Below are 26,545 nucleotides of genomic sequence, written 5' to 3'. Positions count from 1 at the left end.
GGGAACGGGGAAAGCCATCAGGGCTCCCCTTGGGCTCAGCGCGTGCAAAGTGCACATGTGTGCACCGATCCTGTATAACATGCGTGTGGCAGCACATGCATGTTATAAAATCAGGTGTAGATTTGTTCGCGCCAGCTTGCGCGAACAAATCTATGCCCGCACATAAGTTTTAAAATCTGGCCCTCTATATGCAGTAACATGATTGGTGTGACCAGACACAATAAGCAGAGAGAGAAGAGAAAATGATAACTGGCATGAGGATCGCTTGGTAACAGGCCTGCATGGTGCAAAGGTGGCAGACCTCACGCGTCACCTAGATAGGATTTTAGACAGTGCTGGGGAGGAGCCGGCTGTAATGGTACATTTGGGCACCAATGACATAGGAAAATGTGGGAGGGAAGTACTGGAAGCCAAATTTAGGTAAAATGCTGAAATCCAGAAACTCCAGGGTTTCATTCTCTGAAATGTTCCCTGTTCCACGCGCAGGACCCAGAGGCAGGCAGAGTTCTGGAGTCTCAATGCGTGGATGAGATGATGGGGCAAGGAAGAGGGATTCAGTTTTGTAAAGAAATTGGGAGCCTTTTGGAGAAGGGGGAGTCTTTTCCCAAGGGTTGGGCTCCACCTTATCCAGGGTGGATCCAGACTGCTGGCACTAACCTTTAAAAAGGAGATAGAGCAGCTTTTAAACTAGAACAAAGGGGAAAGCCGACAGTCACTCAGCAGCACATGGTTCGGAGAGAGGTATCTTCTAAAGGATACTAATGATGCATTAGAATTAGGGCATCCCAACAGTGAGGTTTCAATAATAAGAAAAGTAGTCCAAGTGCCTGTAATTAAAAACTCACCTGAGCTAAAAAAATTCCAATTTGTCCCTATCAATTTAAAAGCAGAATGAATATAGAAACAAAAAACAAACTTTGAAATGTTTGTATGCTAAAGCCAGAAGTCTAAGAAGTAAGATGGGAGAATTAGAATGTACAGCAGTGAATGATGACATAGAATTAATTGGCATCTCAGACATGGTGGAAGGAGGATAACAAATGGAACAGTGCTATACCGGGGTACAAATTATATCACAATGACAAAGAGGAGCATCTAGGAGGCGGGGTGGCGCTTTATGTCCGGGATGGCAAAGAGTCCAACAGGATAAAGATCCTACATGAGACTAAATGCACAATCGAATCTTTATGGGTAGAAATCCCTTGTGTGTTGGAGAAGAGTATAGTGATAGGAGTATACTACCATCCATCTGGCCAAGATGGTGAGACAGACAGTGAAATGCTAAGAGAAATTAGGGAAGCTAACCAAATTGGTAGTGCAGTAATAATGGGAGATTTCAATTACCCCAATATTGACTGGGTAATTGTAACATCGGGGTATGCTAGAGAGATAAAGTTCCTGGATGGAATAAATGACAGTTTTATGGAGCAATTGGTTCAGGAACCAATGAAAAAGAAGCAATTCTAGATCTAATTCTCAGTGGAGCACAGAATTTGATGAGAGAGGTAATGGTGCTGGGGCCGCTTGGCAATAGTGATCATAATATGATCAATTTGAATTAATGATTGGAAGGGGGACAGTAAGCAAATCCACAGCCCTAGTGCTAAACTTTCAAAAGGGAAACTTTGATAAAATTAGAAAAATAGAAAAAACTTAAAGGAGCAGCTACAAAGGTAAAAAGTGTGGAAGAGGCATGGACATTGTTAAAAAAATACCATCCTAGAAGCACAGTCCAAATATATTCCACATATTAAGAAAGGTGGAAGGAAGGCAAAACGATTACCAGCAAGGTTAAAAGGGGAGGTGAAAGAAACTATTTTAGCCAAAAGATCTTCATTCAAAAATTGGAAGAAGGATCCAACAGAAGAAAATAGGATAAAGCATAAGTGTTGGCAAGTTAAATGTAAGACGTTGATAAAACAGGCTAAGAAAGAATTTGAAAAGATGTTGGCTGTAGAGGCAAAAACTCACAGTAAAAACTTTTAAAAATATATCTGAAGCAGAAAGCCTGCGAGGGAGTCAGTTGGACTATTAGATGATTGAGGGGTTAAAGGGGCACTTAGAGAAGATAAGCCCATTGCGGAAAGATTAAACAATTTCTTTGCTTTGGTGTTTACTGAAGAGGATGTTGGAGAGATAGCCATTCCGGAGAAGGTTTTCATGGGTAATGATTCAGATGGACTGAACCAAATCACGGTAAACCGAGAAGATGTGGTAGGCCTGACTGACAACCTGAACAGTAGTAAATCACCTGGATTGGATAGTATACACCCCAGGGTTCTTGTTGCGTTCGTGCCTCTTCTCACCCCTCGCTCCACCCTTTCTACCTTGGGAGTGACTTCCTTCGGCTCTGACGGACAGATGCAGCTGCGGCTTCTCTCGGCCTCTTGGTCCCGGTGTCCCCGGGCTGGCTTGATGCTACAGATCCGCCAAGTTCCTGATGATGTAAGGGCGCGTGCGCGCGCTCCAGACTTTGTACCAGCAAGGGCGCGAACCTCAGGGGCGTCCCCCCGTAGTGATGTCATCCATTTCCACTTTAAATGTCTTTGTTTGCTAACCTCTAACGAGTTAGCAAGGAACTCCAACAGGACTTGCTTCGGCAGTCCACAATACTTTCAACAACAATCCGAGTCAGCAAGGGGAATCCTCCACTGCTCGGCCTTTTCAAACTTACCAGGAGTACCCGCTCCATGGGGGCTCTGCTCTCTCTTCTTGATTTCAGATTGCCAAGACAGGATCCAGTACTCGCTCCTTGAGGGCCTATGTCCCTGAATACTCAGAGGACTCCTCATTGCCTGGAAGCGATCGCAGATGTGAACACAGTGAGTTCTATTGTAGATAAGAATTGGTACTCGCTCCACGAGGGCCTACATTCCTATTGCTCTGAAGACTCCCTTCCATCCAAGACGTTATCGCAGGTACAGAGATCGAGAGTTCTATTGGCAAGATTGCAGATAGGAACCGGTACTCGCTCCACGAGGGCCCATGTTCCTAGAATCCTTTACAGACTATCTTCTACTCTAGAAGCCATTCCATATAGAGCTATTGTGAGTACTTATTTCAGACTGTTTGTGGGAACCAGTGCTCGCCTATGGCTCCTGTTCCTAAATTTACTGAAGACTCTCTGTGGCATAGAGACCATTGCAGACATCTACTATTGTGAGTGTACCATCTTGTATCCAGTATACCCTGTCTACTCACTACTACTAGTCTCTCTCTACAGCTCAGCAACCCAGAGATTTTATTCCAGTATCAGAGGGACTTCAGCCCTGCCGAACACATCAATACACTACTGCCATCTCTGGTGGTCCAGCTTCCAGCCTAATAAAGAACTATTTGTGTTTATCTCATATTCTAGCCTAGCTAGTGGTCCCTCTCAGGATCTCCTCCTGGGGGCACTGTCATCTGCCATTGGCCCAGGGATTCACCATTCCTCCAAGTGGTCATTCCTTACACTACTATCACTCTGTGGGAGCCAACCACTACCGACCACTAACACCGCTTACGGAAGTATTATATAGATAGCTACCGTCTCTTTCTATGGGACTTTTAAGCAGCCTATATAAAACAGTTTGCTACTCCGTAGCAGAGGCATGATAGATTGCTATCTCTGTAGCGAAGTACAATATACCTATTGTTAGCTCCTCTCCTCAGAAGAGTATCATTGAACAGATTGCCAACTCCTCTTCGTGGGGAGTTGATCCATAAAAGATTGCTGTCTCCTTCCTTACAGGAGCATCTAGAACAGTTCGCTAACAGATTACTAACTCCGCCCTCCTGGCTGGGTAAGCACTACAGATAGCTAACTCCTCCCCTCTGGAGGAGCAGATCAAGACAGATTGCTAACTCCTCCTCCTTTCAGGAGAAAAGCAGGATAGCTAACTCCACCCTCCTGGCGGGGTGAGCAATAACAGATGGGTAATTCCTCCCCTCTGGAGAAGGAGAGCATAATAGTTTTGAAGGAACTCAAAAATGAAATTTCAGATCTATTAATAAAAATTTGTAACCTATCATTAAAATCATCCATTGTACCTGAAGACTGGAAGGTGGCTAATGGAGTGTATTTAGATTTTCAGAAGGCATTTGACAAAGTTCCTCATGAGAATCTTTTAGGGTTAAGTGGTTACAAACTGGTTAAAAGACAGGAATCAGAGAGTAAGATTAAATGGACAATTTTCTCAGTGGAGGGTGGTGGGCAGTGGAGTGCCTCAGGGATCTGTACTGGGACCTGTGCTTTTCAATATATTTATAAATGATCTGGAAAGGAATACGACGAGTGAGGTAATCAAATTTGCAGTTGCTACAAAATTATTCAGAGTAATTAAATCACAAGCAGATTGTGATAAATTGCAGAAGGACCTTGTGAGGCTGGAAAATTGGTCATCCAAATGGCAGATGAAATTTAATGTGGATAATGCAAGGTGATGCATATAGGGAAAAATAACCCATGCTATAATTACACAATGTTGGGTAGGTTCCATATTGAGAGCTACCACCCAGGAAAGAGATCTAGGCGTCATGGTGGACAACTGGACATTGAAATCGTCAGCTCAGTGTGCTGCAGCAGTCAAGAAAGCAAACAGAATATTAGGAATTATTAGGAAGAGAATGGAAAATGTCATAATGCCTCTGTATCGCTCCATGGTAAGACTGCACCTTGAATACTGTGTACAATTCTGGTCACTGCATCTCAAAAAAGATATAGTTGTGATGGAGAAGGTACAGAGAAGGGCGACCAAAATGATAAAAGGGATGGAACAGCTCCCCTATGAGGAAAGCCTAAAGAGATTAGTACTGTTCAGCTTGGAGAAGAGATAGCTGAGGGGGGATATGATAGAGATGTTTAAAATCATGAGAGGTCTAGAACAGTTAAATGTGAATCGGTTATTTACTCTTTCGGATCATAGAAGGACTTGGGGGCACTCTATGAAGTTATCATGCAGCACATTTAAAACTAATGGGAGAAAGTTCTTTTTCACTCAAAGCACAATTAAACTCTGGAATTTCTTGCCTGGGGATGTAGTTAGTGCAGCTAGTGTAGCTGGGTTTTAAAAACGTTTGGATAAGTTCTTGGAGGAGAAGTCCATTACCTGCTAGAAAATAGCCACTGCTATTACTAGCAGGTCTATCTTGCAGATCCATCCAAGTTTCCGGGAAAAACCAATGTTCGCCCTAACTAAAGCCAAAAACTTAAAGGACCTCACGGTTCATTCTAATCTGTTACCCACAAGAGTAGAGCATATAGACCAGCAAGGTGGTCATAAGAAATGTGGGAAATGCAGCGCTTGTAGCCATGTATATGAAGGCACGTCACTCATAATACCAGGCAGAAAGATTTTTCATTTTCAACATGAGTACAATTGTGACTCAACTCGGGTCATATACGCACTCTGGTGTTCCTGTCACAAAATATACATAGGCAAAACTATGAGAAAATTGAAAAACAGAATTCAAGAGCACGTTAGTCGATTGAGACATCAGGTAGAAGGGGCACCTCTCACTGACCATTGGCGAGAGTTGGGCCACACACCAGAGGATTTTCAAGCAGCAGTGATATTTCAGTTGCACACACATCCAAGAGGTGGAGATTTGAATTTAAAATTGCTGCAAATGGAACAAAAATTTATCTATACATGGGGCACTACAGCCCCTAAAGGGCTTAACCGTGAAATAGACTGGACAGTTTTTTCATAAACAGTTCCAGACACAGAGCAGTGCATTTGAAGATTACAGCAGGAGTTTATATATAAAGTGACAGGCATGGTACAGAACGCTGTGTTTCCCCTAATAGGACACATTATTAGCACACACCCGAGCAGGACACATCTTAAAGCTAGTAGATACGCCCCTTCTCTTTAAGACTGAAAGCGGACGTGAGGTCCGCATCATGATTTGAAGGGTTATCCAGGATATCCAAATGATCAATGTAAAACTAAAGAAGCTACAGAAAGAGGCCTCTTGAACCATATGAGAAATAGAAGAAAGGAGTCAGCACACAGTGCATGTAGAGTTGATAACGTTAAGACCATTGATACAGTCAGCACATCATCAGATCGGCCTGAAGTTTTTTATTAAGAGTTCATATTATGAGCGACTAGCGGCATATTCTGAACAGGAGTCAAAACTATCGATAGACTTGGTCCAGAGCACTGTGAATACCTTCATTACATAAAAATGCCGACCACGTCCCGGCAGCAATAACTAAAATAGTGCCACGCCTTTAAGCTAGTATACACGCCCCCTTTTTTAAGGCTTCAGGCGGACGTGAGAGAGTTCAGTCTTCCATCAGGTCCGCACCACACATTAAAGATCAATTTAGGTTATCCAAACGAATCGAAGGTAGAACTAAGGATATCGTAGGGCCACGGAAGGAGGAAATCTGAATACCATAAGGTATAACAGACAGGAATCAGGACATCGCGCAGACAGAGTGGTTTGGAAACTTTGAAGATTACAGACAGAGTGGTTTGGAAACGGAAGGAGGAATCAGGACATCGCGCAGACAGAGTGGTTAGGAAACGGAAGGAGGAAATCTGAATACCATAAGGTATAACAGACAGGAATCAGGACATCGCGCAGACAGAGTGGTTTGGAAACTTCTCACAGGCTAACAATTACCTTTATTCAGCACACCTGAATCAGCCTCGGTTTAGTGAAGAGAATGGGTGGGTACCCGCGGTAAGTATAAAAGCACAGAATAGGCATGTACGCCCCAGACATGAAAATGAGGCGTCGTCCACTAACAGAAGCACGGCAAGCACAAAAGTAAGTTGTCTTCTACTTGACAATGGTGAGTGTGAAAAATACACGGTTATAATGAGTACTAGACCCAGATTAATTGTTTTTAACTTTATATAGTTGAAGATATACTAGCCACTGTGGACCCAGTAAGGACGCAGTAGCCACCCCTCCTGCAGCCCCTGAAGCAGGCACCTCTGTGCCGAAACATGGCCCATGTCGGGCAAGCAGACGCGACCCTGTAAGAAGGAATAGAGACAGATGCCTCGATAAGTATTTATTTACCTACTAACGGGTCGCCTCAGCGAACAGGGAGTTGGGGTTTTATCAAAAAGCAAAAAAGAAAAAAGAAAAATCGCTATTGAGAAATTACATTACTACAACATTGTGATAATAAAGAGAAATAGACAGGGCGAATAAAAGGACAGCCTCAAATAGGTTGCCCTTGAACATAGCCACCGTACAAAAAATCACCATTATACAAGCATTCCCTTATATTGGTGTATGTTGAAGAATTACTAGAATCAGTAGCATGGGATAGGCTTAGTTTTTGGGTACTTGCCAGGTACTTATAGCCTGGATTAGCCACTGTTGGAAACAGGATGCTGGGCTTGATGGACCCTTGGTCTGACCCAGTATGGCATGTTCTTATGACTAATACAGGTTACATCCTATAAAAGTAACCCTTATATTCCCACCCTTTCTGATGCAGGCAGGCTGACAAAGTCAGGGAATATTAACTCTGGAATTAGGGCATGAACTCTTTGCTTTCAGACTTCCAACAACCAAAGGCTCCACATGTAAAGGGTTTTTTATTTGAAACCTCCAGTCTTGCAACTCAAGGCTTGATCTCTCTTAACCCATTATGTCCCAGTGTCCTATTTAAAGGATGGCTTCTTAAAAGATTTGGTACATAATGGATTAACATTTCCTTGTAAGTACCAGGTGGCATATCAGGGTACCCACTACATGTTTTTTACTCCTGAACAATATTTCTGTTTTCTTAAGTATAAACCAGATTAGAGTGACCATTCACCTCTTAGATTAAGCTTGCCTGCAATTTAATAAGTATATTCTTGATTCAGCCACACTAGTCATTCATTTTCTTTAACTATAAAGGCTTAATTACTAAATTTTATTCTTTGTTTGTAATTTGACCCCCTGCTTAAAAGTTGTGGTTTGATTTAAGCAGATTATCAGAAGAAATAGCACGTGAATTTCATTTTCTGATTTAGTTCAGATGCTTTTAGTTTTCTGGATGTATCTATCTATGCTGTTTCCATTCCAGTAATTTTTTCTTGACATTTATTTAAAATTCATAAATAAATACTTTTTTAGAAATAGTACTGCATGAATATTTAATATAAGTATTTTTAGAGTATTCTGTCCACAATGTAGGCTACCTCTGCTTGAGCACGGGAACTTCAGTTAAGTGTTTGATAATTCCTTGAAATCTTAACTTTTAGCCAAAAAGTCTTTTTATAACTGTGTGACATAGTTTGGGACTGTAGTGTGGAATATTAATATTGAGTTTTTTAGCAGTGCAAAAGTGGTGTCTTTTTATAACTGTGTGGAATAAGTCAGTACTGTAGTGAGGAATATTAATATTGAGATTTTTAGTAGTGTAAAAGTGGTATATTTGAATAGATTTCCATTTAAGAAAAGAAAACTCACCTAACAGGAAGGAGTTTGTCTGGGGGAGGGGCTGCTCCAATTCAATAGCAGACACTTAAGGCTTAAGCACAGCAAAGAAGGGTGCCCACTGTTTAATTTCCTCCCTCACTACCCCTCTATCTACCCACCCCAGTGTTTGTTCTTCTAATATAGTCTGCCTGGAAACATAATCAAAAACAAGATAATTTGGTAACTAGACAATTCCTTAAGTGTTCTCCATCAAATCAATTTAGCAAAATGAGAACTATCCAATTTAAGAATTGTGGAGCTTTTATCTTACTGCAAATCATCTGGAAACTTAGGGCTTGCCCCATTTGTTCAGATCTCTCTTCCATGAAAAAAAGAGTTTGCTCACCTTAAAGCTGAATTGGCTGCAATAAAGTATCAGCAACCACCAAGGTATACTCACCAGCTCTACAGCATTCAGGAATCATTTCCCCACTACCACAGAGAATTCAAAAACCCAGAAGAAAATGATATACGGTGGGCTCAGATAGGATAAGACCTGTGACCCCAAAACACCCATTCTTCTCAAGTATATAGCCCACATGTCCGTCCCCTCCCCCCCACACACACACACCTACACAGAGCACACAGGAACCCAAGAACAAATGGATTACAGTGGGATCTAGACAAGTAAGACCTGTGATAGAGACACACCCTCCCTCAAGTGACAGAAGTATGAAATACCTTTTCTGTATTAAATAATGAAGAAGCTCTAGTAATGGCGACTGAAGTGGTATCTTGAAAAGCAGAAGAAACCCAGTGCATGCAGAAATACAATCAGTAAAATCAATAACCATAAGAAAAATCTCATAGTGCTGGGTGACTCCAAAATCATAGGCACTAACATGGGACCATTCTTTGAGGGAAACACTAAAGTTAAAAGCTTTCCAGGATCATCTGCCAGTAGAAATGCTATTCAAATAGTCAATGCGGGAAAGAAGTACTCTGAAGTTAATATTAACATCCATTTGGGAACAAAAGGCCTTGCTAGAAACAGCATCCAAGTGGTAGAGCGAGACTTCCAGTTTCTGGTGAAGCAGATTAGACACATGGTGAAGATTTTCCAGAAGTGTTACCTGGAAATGGGAAATTGAGGCTAAGCCACATAGAGAACTTCAATGCATGGCTCAAAACTTGGTGTAATGAATAAAGTTTTAGATATATTGGAGGCTGGGGCTATTTATGGAACAGTAAAAGACTCTATGTTAAAGATGGCTTACATCCATCTGTGGCAGGAAAAAGGATCCTAAGAGATAAATTCAAATTCTATGCCATAAGACATTTAAACTAGATGATGGGGGTGGAAGAACATTGGAAAATTACCCCCTAATACAAATACAAAGGAAATGGGTGTAGGGGATAACAAAAGTCAGCTGAATAAGGCACAAAACAAGTCCAAGAGAAGCAGAAACCTGAACGACAAAAGCTGGAAGGCTGTGTGCACAAATGCTTGTAGTCTTGGCAACAAAATCCCAGACCTGCAAGCCCTAATGATGGAGGCGGTCTTGGACATTGTTGCTGGTACAGAGACATGGTACACGGATTCTCATGATTAGGATACAGCCATACTAGGCTATAACTAACTAACTAAATAAATAAATAAAATAACATGTTAAGGGAGGACAGAAAAAGGGGAGGAGTAGCTCTTTATGTCAAAAACAATATCCAAGCAACTGAACTGCAAGGAAGATAGGGTAGAGAAGAAGCATTATGGGCTGTCCTAAAAAAAGATGATGATGCATCCATTGTTACTGGCGTGATTTACAGGCCTCTGACTCAGGATCTAGTTGAAGACATCCAAAAGATGGGAAAGAAGGGAGAAGTGTTGATTGTTGGAGATTTTAATCTGCCAGTCATAGACTGGAGAATCCCTTCTGCATAATCTACCAGAAGTAGAGGGATAGTGGATGCCCTGCAAGGGGCTCTGTTCAAACAAATGGTAATGGAACCCACGAGGGAGAGAGTTATACCTGACCTAGTGCTCCCTAATGGGGATAATGTCTCTAATGTCCGGGTGGGTGCCCATCTCAGCACCAGTGATCATCAAATGGTATGGGATCCGGAGAAGTCACACAAAGACCTAAGTTTTGAACTTCAAAAATACAGACTTTGTGGAAATGGGGAAGAATCTGGAGGCAGAACTTGAAAACCGGAAGTAAATAAGAGAGGTGGAACAACAGTGGTCCAAACTAAAAGGAGCAATTACAAAGGCAACTAATCTATATGTTAGAAAAGTAAACAAAAGGAAGAAAAATAAGAAAATGATCTGGTTCTCAAAGTAGGTGGCTGATAAAATAACAGTAAAAAGAACAGTGTTCAAGAAATATAAAGGATCCCAAAAAGAGGAGCATGAGGAAGAATATCTGGTGAAACTGAGGGAGACAAAGAAAGCAATCAAGAAAACAAAAAATCAGGAAGAGGAAAGAATTGCCAAAGAGGTAAAGAGTGGAGATAAATCATTTTTCAGATACATCAGAGAAAAGAGAAAGCTCCAAAGTTGTATGGTGAAATTGAAAGATGACAGGGATCCATGTGCGGAGAGAGACAAGAAAAGGCAGAAATATTAAAGAATTACTTCAGTTCCGTGTTCACTAAAGAAGAACCTGGAGAGAGACTGTAGATAATTAACAAGACATTGGAGGGGGGTGGCATAGATGAAACTCCATTTACAGAAGATAATGTATGGGAAGAGCTAGGAAATCTGAAAGTAGACAAAGCCATGGGGCCTGATAAGATTCATCCCAGGAAACTGAGGGAGCTCAGAGATGAACTAGCATGTCCACTGCAAGACCTAGAAATGGGAGTAACACTGCAAGATCGGAGAAGAGTGGTGGTGGTCCCGCTTCACAAGAGTGGGAGCAGAGAGGAGGCTGGAAACTACAGGCCTGTTGTCCTCACCCCAGTGGTGGGAAAATTAATGGAGACTGCTGAAGGAAAGGATAGTGATCTATCTACAATCCAGTGGGTTGCTCCACCCGAGGCAGCATGGATTCACTAGGGGAAGGTCCTGTCAAATAAATCTGATTGATTTTTTTAATTGAGTGACTAAAGAATTGGTTCAATGAAGAACACTCAATGTGATCTACTTGGATTTCAGCAAAGTTTTTATATGGTCCCACACAGGAGGCTTATGAATAAAATGACAAGCTTGTGAGTAAGCCCAAAGGTGGAGTGGATTACAAACTGGTTGATGGATAGAAGGCAGCGTGTGATGGTAAATGAACCTACTCAGAAGAGAGAATGGCATTGTGGAGCGCCACAAAGATTGGTGTTGGGACCGGTCCTGTTCAATATCTTTGTGAGCAACATTGCGGCAGAGATAATAGGTAAATTTTGTCTATTTGCAGATGATACTAAGATCTTCAACAGAGTGGACATGCCAGAAAGAGTAGTGAGAATGAGATGTGATTTAAGGAAGCTTGAATGGTGGTTGAAGACATGGCAACTGGGATTCAATGCCAACACGTGCAGAGTCATGCATCTGGGGTGTGGTAATCCAAAAGAGATGTGTGATGGAGGGTGAAGGGTTGTTGGGCATGGAGCAAGAGAGGGACCTTAGGGTGATAGTGCATAATCATTTGAAGATGGCAAAACAATGTAACAAGGCGATAGCTAAACCCAGAAGAGAGAGGAATAACCAGTAAGAAAAGGGAGATGATAATGCCCTTGTACAAGTCCTTGGTAAAGCCTCACCTGGAGTACTGTGTTCAATTCTAGAGATCGTATCTCAAAAGGGACAGAGACAGGATGGAGGCTGTCCAGAGCAGGGCAACAAAAATGGTGGGGTATCTCCATCAAATGACTTTTGAGGAGAGGTTAAAGAACCTAAATATGTATACCCTGGAGGAGAGGAGGTGCAGGGGAGATATGATACAGACCTTCAGATAACTGAAATGTCTTAATGATGCACAATCAACAAACCTTCTCCCTTGGGAAGAAATTAGTAGAACTAAGATCGTAAAATGAAACTCCAGGGAGGAAGACTCAGAACCAACATCAGGAAATATTTATTCATGCAGAGGGTGATGGATGCCTGGAATGCCCTTCCAGAAGAGGTGGTGAAGACAAAAACAGTGAAAGATTTCAAAGGGGCATGGAATAAACACTGTGGATCCCTTGGGACTAAAAGATGGAAATGAAGAGTGAAGTGCATGGGGTAACTTGCTGTGTGATGGTTGCTACCTTTAACCGGTGGGCCTTCGTGCTGTTGGTGCACCTCCAATACTGCTTTTTGCTTTAATGATAGGGGGAAAACAAAGAGCCGGGAGGGAATCGAACTCAGATAATAGCTAATGAGGACACTGGATTTGGGGGTCTGGGAAAATAAGTAGGAGTGAGGTAACTTACTGATGCAGCTGTTGATGTTAGGATCCTGTCTGGAGGTCACTGCTGTGCTGGTGCCTCCGCAGTCCTAGCACCGCCGCCCTGCTGCTCCTGCTTCATCACAGTTCTTAGCCGCTGCCAGGGTCCTTTGCCTAAGCGGCAAGAATTTGCCGCTGCCTGTTGCCTCCGCTGCAGAGGTGCCGCCGCTGCCGCCACTGCCTGCTTCCATCCTCTATGCGGCAGGATGCTGCCGCAGGCTCCTGCTTCCTGGACTCCTTTTAGGTACAGGTGCACGCCTCTTCAGTTCTTCTAAAGGGCCAGCAGCAAGGAAAGCCCTGCGGCCCTCACCTATGACGTCATCCTTCCTTGCCTGGATCAGCCCTATTAAAGGGCTCTGCTTCAGTCTCTCAGGGCTTTCGGATCTGGTCTGCACAGTGGTCTGTGGTCTTCTGGGCCAGGTCCTCCATGGTCTTTCTATGCCTTGATGGATCTTCATTCCAGGTTCTTCATGTTCCTGGTCTCGTCCCTCGTTGGAGCTCCTTTGTCACTTGTTCCTGATGTCCCTGATGTCTGATGTTCCTTTCCTGACTCCATCCATCTCATCTTCAGCTCTTCGTCCAGTTCCCAGGTTCCTTGTCTGTTCACTTTTCCTGGCATGCCACCATTGTGGTCCGTGACTAGCCCATGGGGGCTGTGTAGGGCACCTCATGGCACAAGGCCTACTTCTTGTCTGCAGCGCAATCTTCCAGAAGACTCCTGTCTTTAATGCAAAGCTTCTGAATCCTGAGTCTTGAATCCCATCCCAGTCTTCGGAGTTCCTTGTGCCTGCTTCTGTCCATGCCTAAGACTCTGCCAGAACCTGCTCCGCTTCAGCTTGGTCCACAACCAGCCACCAGTGGCTGTGTAGGGTGCACCCCGGTGCAGGCCTGTCCTGAATCTTCATCATGTCCTGGCTTCAACTTCCACTTCTTCGCCTGGAATCTGCTTCTCCTTCGGCATGGTCCGCAACCAGCCATGGACGGCTGTGTAGGACGCATTGCATTGCAGCACTCTCCCAGTACTTTCTCCTGAATCCTTGCCTGAGACCTCCATTTATCCTGTATCCTTGCCTGAGACCTCTATGTATCCTGAAACCTTGTCTGTGTCTCCGAGTATCCTGAGTCTATGTCTGAATCCTCCAAGTATCCTGTATTTTCGTCTGAGTCTTCCGAGTTTCCTGTGTCTTCATCTAAGTCTTCTGAATATCCTGAGTCTTCATCTGAGTCTTCTTGTTCCTGCCCTCAACCTCCATCTGACCTCACACACTCGTCGTTCCCAAGCAGCAGGCCCGGAAGGGCTATCAAGTGGCCAGAGGGTTATTCTTAAGACTAGCATTGTGTTGCTGGTTCTCATTGGTTCGTGTAGGTCCAGTGGAGGGCTGAGCCTGCATTGTTCCTGTTTCAGACGATCCTTGCCTTATCTTCAGACCAGCCTTGCTCCTGCTCTGCCCGTGCTTGTACTTGCTCATCTCTCACAGTGTGTCTTGGGGCTCCTCCCTGAGTTGCACCGTGATCCAAGGGCTCACAATACCCCTTGAGAAATGACCTCGCCTCTGCACTCGTAACAGTTGATGCCCTTGACGAATAAGCCTGATACGTTTGCTGCTACCATGAGCTTGCTGGGCAGACTGGATGTACCATTTGGTCCTTTTCTGCCGTTATTTCTCTGTTTCTATATGATGGGACTAGAGTGCAAGGTTAAACAAACAAATGGGAAAACTGCAAGATTTACCTATGTACCAATATTCTAAGTTTTAAGAAAAAAACTGAAAGAGATATAATATTTGAGAGTCACTAATTTACAGTAAATTTATATAACTGAACCTCTATGTACTTGCATGTTGATGCAAGACTCAAGAGTATCCAAAATTGACTTTTTGAAAACTGCTGTTAAATTCATCTAAAAGGTGTTTCATACTCAGAGAGAGATTCAATAACGAAAAAAAAATCATGTGATGAAATATTTGAATACATTACAATCTGTAAGTGTATGTGTTCCAATATATAAGATGCATTATCAGAAATTGATGCCATGTCATTTGACAGTGAAGATATTTCATTAATTTGTGTTTATAATTGCCTTCATCTTACAGAGATGAATATCTACAGATTTGGTAAGTTGGAAGATTTCAGTAGTATGCGAGTGCCTTGTACAAGGTACATTGATCTCACCATCCTGATTCAGTAGGGCATTGGAATCTGACTAATCCTCCCTGTAGTGTAGGCACTGTCTTTCAACAATCGGGGGAGTGAAAGGACGGGAGGGGCTCAATGGATAGTCACTTGACTCTGAAGGCAAACCCCTCCCCCCTCCACATTGGACTTCCCATGTATTATGACTAGGGGGTTTGTTGGGGCAGGGGGGTCCAGAGTGTGTATCTGGGACCCTCACAAACACGGTTCTTCAAGATGAAGTCTCTGAAATTCTGCAATGCTCTGACTCTATCCAGTCTCCAATGCAATTCTAGTGATCAGATCAGCATACATGGGTGCACTAATGTCCTTCAGAGCTACCTGAGATATTTATGCAATGGCACAGACCAGTAATTGCTGACAGATAGCTCCTTCTCATATTGCAGCTATTTTCTACCTTCAGGAAATAGAATAAATATTGTCCTTCTTCACACATCTCTTTATTCACTCTGGCGAATATTCTGATGGTACAAGGTACAAAATAAAACAGGTTATACAACCCAGCTCTACATTCATCACTGTGCCATGCAACCTGCAACATCATTACTCAAACCGGAACATTGATTTCCCATCTTCGATGCCCAGGATCACCTTCCCTTCACAATGATTAGCTGCTTCTCTCCAAGCTTCAGCAATGAACACTGCAATCTTGCAGGTTCTTGGATCACCTTCCCTGCATGCAGCATGCCTCACCAGTGCTGCTCTTCCTTATTCTTGCTCTCCCTGCAGCTGATGCCTTGCTCATTTCCTCTCTCTACAGCACACAAGCACTTCTTGTGCTGTCGGCAAACTTTTTTGGGCCCTCATTGGCTGCATGCTGATGACATCATCTGTATTACTCTGGTTATGCATAATTGACTTGTCTTCTTTGGAACTTAGCATGTTCTTGTCTCTGCTAATAAAAGATTAATGGACATATTCAGTAGAGTGACAAGTGATTCACAGACATAAAAATATTGAACCAATCTCAAAATTTGTAATTAGAAGCTCAATGTTGGGTGTCAATTATATAGTTATGCTTTTCCCAAGTTGAGTCTGATATGATCATATTTTTATTTCAGTTCCAACCAAGAGGCTATAACAAATTGGATCTCTGGCTGGGGAGCATGGCATCTCAAAAACAGGTTACTTGGATTCAAAACATTTGCTATTTCCCAGGAGCTTTTTTTTATTTTGAGATAGATGGTCTATTTATAGAAAATTGGAGTCCAATCCAATTTCACTACAGAAAGTGTCTAATTCAAAGCACAAAAATATAGAGCAGTCTTAAATTGTATACTGTATTTAATTCCACATCATGGACACATGCTACCTAGGACTGAAAATATAACCTCCGATTTTATCCAATCCAGGGAGTTTAATGCTAGTAACCAATCACAAGGTCAACCTTGCAGAATTCTAGCATTTTCTTTATCCCAGGTAAATTATATGCAATCCCATCCATGGATTTTACTGTATTTTGTTATGTTTGTACCCTGCTGTCAGATGTTAATTTTAGTATACAATACAATTTACTGTTTCTACTGCATCCATCAGGTGATATATGCTGAGGATGGTAGCAGCTAGTGTAGCAAAAAAAATGCTGTTAGTCTAGGCTCAGAAAGTGTAATTTGTATGATGCATTAATTTGCTTTGTGGCAGGATTTATGTGTTATCAAATGAACAATACACTAGCCCCTTGTTTAGTAAAGTTAATGATGTAGAAAGACCTTCATAATAGGCATTACCAGTCTATTGGACTTTCACTTGCCTTCTCTATAATCATTGGTCTAAATATAATGAAATAGTGTTTTTTTTAATCAAATTGTTGTTATGCAATTAAAACACTTATCTTTTAGTTTCTCCTTTGAAGTCTTTAATAGTGACCTGTCAGAAGTAGTTTCCCCAATGACTGAGTTCAAAATTTTGAAAAGAACAGCAGTCCCAACAAGAGTCGTGTTTTGAATATAATTCTTATCAGGGGAATTTAATTTTGTATGTGCGATCTTCAGGTTCTCTTTTGCTTCACATCTTTTAACCTGTTATGGCATCTAGTTTGTTTTGGTGCCAAATCTTAAAGGAATTCTTATTAAAGGTATTCTTTGAAGCTATCTGTCTTTGACATTTGCATTTAAAAGGGATGGATCACTGAATTTTTTGCAACACACTCTTGACTCACAATATTTGATTTTGTATTTTTTTTGCATTTCCTCACTGGTCTTGACCCAGTCTGTCGGAAACTGAAGCGGAAGGAGGTTGAATCGAATATAGCACTGGTTCCGGAACCCTCAGCAAAGCTTCGCATCTCCTGAAAACCGCGAAGGTACGGGCATCTGTTAGGGATGTGCAGGCAAAATGTTTTCGTTGAAACGTTGATACGTTGAAGGTGAGGGTCAATTCCGTTCAATATGAAAGTATGGGGAAATCCATAAGTTGTGGATCTGTCCATACGTTTCCCGGTTCCCTAAATACAAATTTAAACCCCCCACCCTCCTTAATCCCCCCCCCCCCCCAAGACTTACCAAAACTCCCTGGTGGTCCAGCGGGGAGTCAGGAAGCCATCCATGCACTCCTTTGCGATTTCCTCACGGCACCGATAGCCTGTGTCACAGGGGCTGCCCCTGCCATTAGTCAGCCCCTGTCACATGGTCACGGCGCCATCTTGTGCTTCTGACCCCCCCAAGCTGGCCAAAAGTTCCGGTTGGGTCCAGCGGGGGTCCCGGAGCGACCTCCTGCCACATGACCTACCTGTCACGTGGTAGAAGCACAAGATGGCGCCGTGACATTGGTGTGACGTCGGCGTCACGTGCTCCTTCGCGCCTCCGCTCCCGGACCCCCGTTGGACCCAACCGGAACTTTTGGCCAGCTTGGGGGGGGGGTCAGGAGGCCCCCCCCAAGCTGGCCAAAAGTTCCGGTTCGGTCCAGCGGGGGTCCCGGAACGACCTCCTGCCACATGACCTACCTGTCACGTGGTAGAAGCACAAGATGGCGCCGTGACCATGTGACAGGGGCTGACCAATGGCACAGGCAGCCCCTGTGACACAGGCTATCGGCGCCGTGAGGAAATCGCAAAGGAATGCAGGGATGGTTTCCTGACTCCCCGCTGGATCACCAGGGAGTTTTGGTAAGTCTTGGGGGGATCAGGAGGGTTTAAGTGTTTATTTAGGTTCAACGTATTCAACATAGCTATGTTGAATAAGTTGTTTATTTAGGGGGGTTTAAGTGTTTATTTAGGTTCAACGTATTCAACATAGCTATGTTGAATAAGTTGGAAGTCACGATGCGTTGCGCATCAAACCTTTTTTTTCTCTTTTAAAAATATAAGTTGCGTTTTACATATGCTTTCAAAACGAATGCACACCCCTAGCATCTGTATGGGTGCTGCAGATCCGGAATTGGTCCCAGCTCCGGGTACCAAGGGACCGGTAGCTGTGGCTTCGCCAACACGGTCGGCTTATCTCTGAACCGTCGCCATCAGGGTGTCAAGGCAGGTTTGCTGCTGTTGCAGCCTCTGGGCAATACCCGGGATGGCTTTCAAGCCTGCAAGATCCGCCAGGTCCATGGCCTTGCAAACTGTTACGATCGTGGACCCTTGGACCGGCTGAGACAATGGATGGTATGCTGGGGAGGCCCACAGCGAGCGTCACAGCCAGGAGGTGGCACGGAAGAGATTCAGAGAGGCTTCACCACTGGAAGTCCGTGGTCCCCCCCAGGAGGACCCCGAAGGGACCTGGACCTCTTGGACTTAGGTGAGACCCTTTGCGACCAAGGATCCGGGCTGCGGCCGAAGAGATGGACGGAGGACGACTGGGCCCAGGTAGATGAAGAGTCTTCACCCTCTGAAGCTCGCAGTTCCCCCAGGAGGAGCCTGTGAGAGCCCGAGCCGCTGGGACTTAGGAGAATCCTCTGGGCCAGCAAGTACCGGATACCTGAGATGATGGAAGAAGCCAATGTCGGAGTCCAAGAGCAAAGCCGGGTCAGAAGCCAGAAGTCAGAGATCCAAACCAAAGCCAGGGACGAAAGCTGAAGACAGAGTCATGGGACGGAGCCGGGTCAAAGCCAGAAGTCAGAAGATGACCCAAAACCAGGAGCGGAAGCTGAAGACGAAGTCAGGAGATGAAGCAGGGTCCGAAGCCAGGAGTCAAGAGTCAGCAGAGGTGAACCGAAGTCCAATGCAGCAACTAGAGACACAGAAGACTGTGGAACCTCGTTGCAAGGCGAGATACAGCTGTGGCTGCCGGGTATAAATAACCCGGCAGCATCTGACATCACCAGGAGGCTGTCCAGCGATTCCCGTGCTAGCCTCTTTAAATGCCGAGCCCCCGGCACACATGCGCACCTAGGGTGCGGGGCCAGCCGCGGGCCGACAAAGGTTTCCTGCAGCTGGACCGGGCCGCGTGGTAGGTGGAGGTCTCAGGGCGCGGCCCGGGGCCATAACAGAAGCCACATGTTAGCAGCATTTTAGAAGTTAAAACTATTGAAACTGGTATGCCCTTTTTTACCCAAAGGACTTTTTAGGACTGTACTTCAATTGTTGGTCTTGAGTCATCTTGATTATTGTGCAACATTGCTGGTGGGACTGCCAGACAACTTGCTGAGAATATTGCAGTTAGTGCAGAATGCTGCAGCGCAGATTTTTTTGGGTTTGCCTAAACTCGAGCCTGTATCATCCACCCTCCAGCATCTACACTGGATACAGTAAAATTTCGGGCAAGGATTCATCCGATAGTTATAGCATATAAGTTGCTGTATACAGGGGTTGACAGTGATTTGAAAAAAATGCTGACATATTATACCCCAAGAAGAACTTTGTGTTCACAATCCAAGGGTTTATTGGATGTGCCATCAGTGAAAGAAGGGAGGTTATCTCAAACTTGATCTAGAGCTTTTTCATTTGTTGCCCCAGCACAGTGGAATAATCTGCCAGTTGAGTTGAGAGGAATGCAGGATATGAAAGACTTCAGGAAGCGGATAAAAACACATCTTTTTCATGAAGCATATGATATTAATGAGATGTATTAATTTTATGTAATGTTTATGTAATAGATGGGTATTTGAAATATATTTGTTGATACTTATGTATTATAAATGTTCTAATGTGATCTGCCACAGACCAATTTTAAATTTGGTAATTGCAGAATATAAGTATTTGGAAATAAATAAATTAATAGACAGACAGATAACTAAATGAATATATTTCCCTAGAGAGACCTTTCAAAAGGTTATAAACAGGATGTCATTAGCCCAAAGAGTACCTACTAAAATGGTCAGTGGTCTTTGTTCTAAAGCATAGGGTGATAGACGATGATCTAAACATGTATACTCTAGAATCTAGGTTGGATTTTCAGGATATCCCTAATAAATATGCATGAGATAGATTTGCATCCAATGGAGGCAGGTACATGCAAATCTAACCCATGCATATTCAGTAGGGATATCCTGAAAAACCTGATCTGTTTGTGGTCCTTGAGGGCTGGAAGTGAATACCACTGCTCTAGAGAATAGGTGAGATGATGGTGAAAAGGGTAGCCTGAGCAATCTATGGAAGTATTTCTTTACAGAAAGAGTAGTGGCTGCAAGAAGCAGCCTCCCATTGGAAGTGGTGGAGACAAGGACAGTATCTGAATTCAAAACAATCATAGGACAAGTACAGGGAATCTCTCAGGGAGTGCTACTGTAGAGCTAAAAAGATGTGTGGATGGGCAGAATACATTCTGAGAGTGGGAGGGTAGATTTATTAAAATGAGATCCTTGGGTGGTTTTGAATGAAGGCTCATGATACCAGAATACTGAGAGGAAGAACCTATAGGATCAAAAATAAAGACTAACGCAGATTCAATCACCTGTATAAACCAGGAAAACCATCCGGTGCCCTCTCATGCTGAATCTGCTGCCTTCCATACCAGAAACACCCCACTGATAGAGTAGCCTACTTACATGTCTGCAATTCCAACACTTGACTCTTAGGGTATGAGGTCCAAACTCATAACACTGCAACAACAATGGCCTTCTTCTTGAAAGTCTTAATTAATTGTTTGGAAGATGGGGTGCTGGATTTTTCCTATTCAAATGGATTATTACTGAACAAAAGTTGTTCCTACCATCCTCCAGGCAGGAGTTGGTGTTACGGCCCCGGGCTGTGCCCCGGGTCCTTCACTCACCTTGAAGCTGGCCCGGGCCGCTGCGCTGCCGATTCAGCCTTCCCAGGCCTCAGCCACAGCACTGCCTCCTCGAGGGAGATGCCAGCGTCCCGTCGCGTCTGGCCCCGCCCCCTAGGCGCGCGTGTGCACAGGGGTTCAGTATTTAAAGGGGTCAGCGTGGGAAACTCGGGGGATGCCCTCAGGATGACGTCAGACGCTGCAGGGTATTTAAACCCTGCAGCTTGGCCTAAACCTCACCTTGCAACGAGGTTCGCTCAGTTCTCCTGAGTCTCTAGTTGCTGCGTTTGGACTCTGGATCATCTCTGCTGACTTCTGGCTTCTGACCTGGCTCCCTTCCCTGACTACGTCTTCAGCTTCCGCCCCGGCTTTGGTTTGTCTTCTGACTTCTGGCTTCTGACCTGGCTCAGTTCCCTGACTACATCTTCAGCTTCCGTCCCTGGCTTTGGTTTGTCTTCTGACTTCTGGCTTCTGACCTGGCTCCGTTCCCTGACTAAATCTTCAGCTTCCGCCCCGGCTTTGGTTTGTCTTCTGGCTTCTGACCCGGTTTCGTCCTTGGACTCCAACTTCAGCCTCTTCCATCACCTCAGGTATCTGGTACTTGCTGGCCCAGAGGATTCTCCTAAGTCCCAGCGGCTCGGGCTCTCATGGGCTCTTCCCGGGAGAGCCGCGGGCTTCCGAGGGTGAAGATCCATCCCTCCTCCTGGGCTCAGCCGGCCTCATCGTCCATCTCGCCCTGCATAGATTACCGTGGCCTGAACAGCATTACTCGCTGTGCCCGGTACCTTTTACCCTTGATTCCAGAACTCCTGGATAGACTTCAGGGGGCCAAGGTCTTCACAAAACTGGATCTCCGCGGGACCTATAATCTGGTGAGGATTCATCCAGGCGACGAATGGAAGACCGCATTTAACACAAGGGATGGCCACTATGAATACTTGGTCATGCCCTTCGGTCTCTGCAATGCCCCAGTGATTTTCCAAAACCTCATGAACGAGATCCTAAGGGGGATGTTACATACCTCCGTAATTGTCTACTTCGATGATGTACTAATATATTCCAGGGACTTGGAGACGCACTGTCACAATGTTCGCCAAGTGCTGCAGAAACTGCGAGAGAATCGCCTGTATGCGAAACTCGAGAAATGCCAGTTCAAGCAAGAATCACTGCCCTTCCTGGGGTACATCGTATCCTCCACACAGTTCCATATGGACCCAGAGAAGGTCGCAGCCATCGTAGATTGGCTCCAACCGGTGGTAGTTAAAGCGCTTCAGCGGTTCCTCTGGTTTGCCAATTTTTATCGTCAATTTATTCCCCACTATTCTCAAATGGTGGCTCCACTGACGGCCCCCTTCCGGGTGAGGGCCTCCAAGACACCTGCCTCCGCCACCCCGACTCTCAACGTCAGTTCATTGTGGAGGTCGACGCCTCTGACATAGCGGTCAGAGGCGTCGACCTCCACAATTGGACAGCTGGCCGTTCTAAGCCAGCTGTCCAATGGAGGCAAACCCCTGCCATGTTCCTACTATTCATGCAAGTTTTCACCTGCCGAGAAGAATTATGGCATAGGGGATAAGGAGCTACTGGCTATCAAACTAGCTTTTGAAGAATGGCACCAATGGTTGGAAGGGGCCCAGTACCCAGTAATCGTTTACATAGACCATAAGAACCTGGAGTATCTGTGCCTTGCCCAGCGTCTCAACCCACGGCAGGCGCGCTGGTCTCTCTTTTTCAGCCGTTTCAATTTTTCCCTTCGTTACCGACCGGCATCCAAGAACATCCGAGCGGATGCTCTTTCCCACATGACGGAAACAGAAGATACTATCGACCCGCCTCAGTACATCCTGGACCCAGCCAAAGTTCTTCTGGCCACATCAGAGGTGGCCCCCGCAGGTAAGACTGTGGTGCCCTCTCATTCCAGGAGGAGAGTCTTAGCATGGTCCCACAATTCCCTGACCGCCGGACACCCAGGGACTGCCAGGACCTTGGAACTTCTGACAGAGTTCTACTGGTGGCCGCAGGTTAAGAAAGACGTCCGACTCTATGTCCAGTCGTGCCCTTCCTGTGCTCGGCAGAAACCCTTACATGGACGCCACTGGGGGCTCCTCCAACCGCTACCCATTCCTACTGAGCTCTGGACTCACCTGTCTACAGACTTTATTGTAGGGATGTGAATCGTTTTAGGACGATTAAACTTATCGTCCGATAATTTTAATATCGTCTTAAACCGTTATGGAACACAATACAATAGAGATTCTAACGATTTACGGTTATAAATCGTTAGAATCGTGAGCCGGCACACTAAAACCCCCTAAAACCCACCCCCGACCCTTTAAATTAAATCCCCCACCCTCCCGAACCCCCCCCAAATGAGTTAAATAACCTGCGGGTCCAGCGGCGGTCCGGAACGGCAGCGGTCCGGAACGGGCTCCTGCTCCTGAATCTTGTTGTCTTCAGCCGGCGCCATTTTCCAAAATGGCGCCGAAAAATGGCGGCGGCCATAGACGAACACGATTGGACGGCAGGAGGTCCTTCCGGACCCCCGCTGGACTTTTGGCAAGTCTCGTGGGGGTCAGGAGGCCCCCCACAAGCTGGCCAGAAGTTCCTGGAGGTCCAGCGGGGGTCAGGGAGCGATTTCCCGCCGCAAATCGTTTTCGTACGGAAAATGGCGCCGGCAGGAGATCAACTGCAGGAGGTTGTTCAGCGAGGCGCCGGAACCCTCGCTGAACGACCTCCTGCAGTCGATCTCCTGCCGGCGCCATTTTCCGTACGAAAATGATTCGCGGCGGGAAATCGCTCCCTGACCCCCGCTGGACCTCCAGGAACTTTTGGCCAGCTTGTGGGGGGCCTCCTGACCCCCACGAGACTTGCCAAAAGTCCAGCAGGGGTCCGGAAGGACCTCCTGCCGTCCAATCGTGTTCGTCTATGGCCGCCGCCATTTTTCGGCGCCATTTTGGAAAATGGCGCCGGCTGAAGACAACAAGATTCAGGAGCAGGAGCCCGTTCCGGACCGCTGCCGTTCCGGACCGCCGCTGGACCCGCAGGTTATTTAACTCATTTGGGGGGGGTTCGGGAGGGTGGGGGATTTAATTTAAAGGGTCGGGGGTGGGTTTTAGGGGGTTTTAATGTGCCGGTTTTGCGATTTTTAGATTTTTAGATTTTTCACGATTTTTCACGATTTTTCACGATATTTTACCCCCCCAAACGGCAACAATACGATTCCCTCCCCCTCCCAGCCGAAATCGATCGTTAAGACGATCGAGGACACGATTCACATCCCTACTTTATTGTGGCTCTGCCCGCCTCCAATGGGAAGACTGTGATTTGGGTACGGTTGACCGATTCTCGAAGATGGCCCACTTCGTGCCTCTTACTAAGCTGCCTACAGCACCCAAAATGGCTACCCTCTTTACGCAGCTTATCTTCCGTCTACATGGACTCCCTTTGCACATAGCCTCTGACCATGGTCCGCAGTTTACTGCAAAATATTGGAAGGCCCTTTGCAGGACGTTCGGTGTGCAACTCGACTTAACAACAGCCTTCCATCCTGAAGGCAACGGGCAAGCCGAGCGCACTAATAGGACCTTAAAGGCCTTCCTCCGGTCCATCGTGGGGGACCTCCAGGATGATTGGGTCACCCTGCTACCGTGGGCAGAGTTCTCTTATAACCGCCATAAGCACTCTGCGACCAACCAGTCTCCGTTCCAGCTAGTCTACGGGAAGACCCTGAGGCCTCCCCTGCCATTGCCTTTGACAGTCTGTCCCCTGCAGTTCAACTTACGGCGCAACAGTTGTGCAACCTCTGGAGTTCCACCCAGGAGAAACTCCGTCTGACGGCAGCCAAGGCCAAATGTTATGCAGATAGGTTACGACAGCCTGCTCCGACCTTCCTTCCAGGGCATAAAGTTTGGCTGAGTACCAGGAACATCCACTTATGGACTCCCTCTATGCATCTGGCCCCCAGGTACATTGGCCCGTTCACAGTAGTGGAGCAAGTAGGGGCAGTCTCCTATCGGTTACGGCTGCCGTCCACCCTGAGGATCCACAACGTGTTCCACGTGTCTCTGCTTAAGCCGGTGGTACTCTCCACATTTCATGCCAAACCTCCTGAACCTACCGCCACTGAAGCCGAAGCCGACGTCACCTATACAGTAAAGGATGTTCTGGACGTTCGGTTCCACAGTTGCCGGTGGGAATACCTTCTCTTCTGGGAGAGGTACGGCCCGGAGGAGAATTCCTGGGAGCCTTCTTCTCATATCCTGGACAAGTCCCTCCTCCGTGAGTTCCACTTGGCTCACCCTGCTAAGCCCAGGCGCCCGGGAAGGGGGCATAGGAGGGGGGGTACTGTTACGGCCCTGGGCCATGCTCCGGGTCCTTCACTCACCTCGAGATTGGCCCGGGCCGCTGCACTGCCGATTTGGCCTTCCTAGGCCTCAGCCACGGCGCTCCCTCCTCGAGGGAGATGCCAGCATCCCGTCGCATCTGGCCTTGCTCCTTAGGCACTCGCGTGTGCAGGGGTTCGGTATTTAAAGGGGCCAGCATGGGAGACGCCCTCAGGATGATGTCAGACGCTGCAGGGTATTTAAACCCTGCAGCTTGGCCTAAACCTCACCTTGCAACGAGGTTCGCTCAGTTCCCCTGAGTCTCTAGTTGCTGCATTTGGACTCTGGAACATCTCTCTGATTTCTGGCTTCTGACCTGGCTCCGTTCCCTGACTATGTCTTCAGCTTCCGCCCCTGGCTTTGGTTTGTCTTCTGACTTCTGACTTCTGGCTTCTGACCTGGCTCTGTTCCCTGACTATGTCTCCAGCTTCCGCCCCTGTCTTTGGTTTGTCTTCTGACTTCTGGCTTCTGACCCGGCTTCGTCCTTGGACTCCGACTTCAGCCTCTTCCATCACCTCAGGTAGCTGGTACTTGCTGGCCCAGAGGATTCTCCTAAGTCCCAGCGGCTCGGGCTCTCACGGGCTCCTCCCGGGGGAGCCGTGGGCTTCCGAGGGTGAAGATCCATCCAGCCTCCTGGGCTCAACCGGCCTCATTGTCTATCTCGTTGGCTGCTTCCCGGATCCTTGGTCGCACAGGATCCCGCCTAAGTCTAAGAGGTCCGGGTTCCTACGGGCTCCTCCTGGGGGGACCACGGACTTCCAGTGGTGAAGTCTTCTCCGGAGTATCTTCAGCGCCACCTCCCAGCTGTGACGCTTCCTGTGGGTTCCCACAGTTTACCATCTACAGTCTCAGCCGGCCCAAGGGTCCACGACCGTAACAGTTGGTGAGCAGCACTTTCTACCTCTGCAGTCTCTTCCTCTGCCGGCTGTCCTTTGCAGTCAGAACTATGTGGATCTTGTGGTAGTCTTGCAAGTTTATGGGACCCTGCATGGTTCCAACTGCAGAGGAAAGCTGGCAGAAAAGGAAGCAGCAGGTAAGAAGTTCTGCACACCTA

This window comes from Rhinatrema bivittatum, chromosome 2 (genome assembly GCF_901001135.1).
Source record: "Rhinatrema bivittatum chromosome 2, aRhiBiv1.1, whole genome shotgun sequence".
NCBI lineage: Eukaryota > Metazoa > Chordata > Amphibia > Gymnophiona > Rhinatrematidae > Rhinatrema > Rhinatrema bivittatum.
This window is presented reverse-complemented; position numbering follows the sequence as displayed.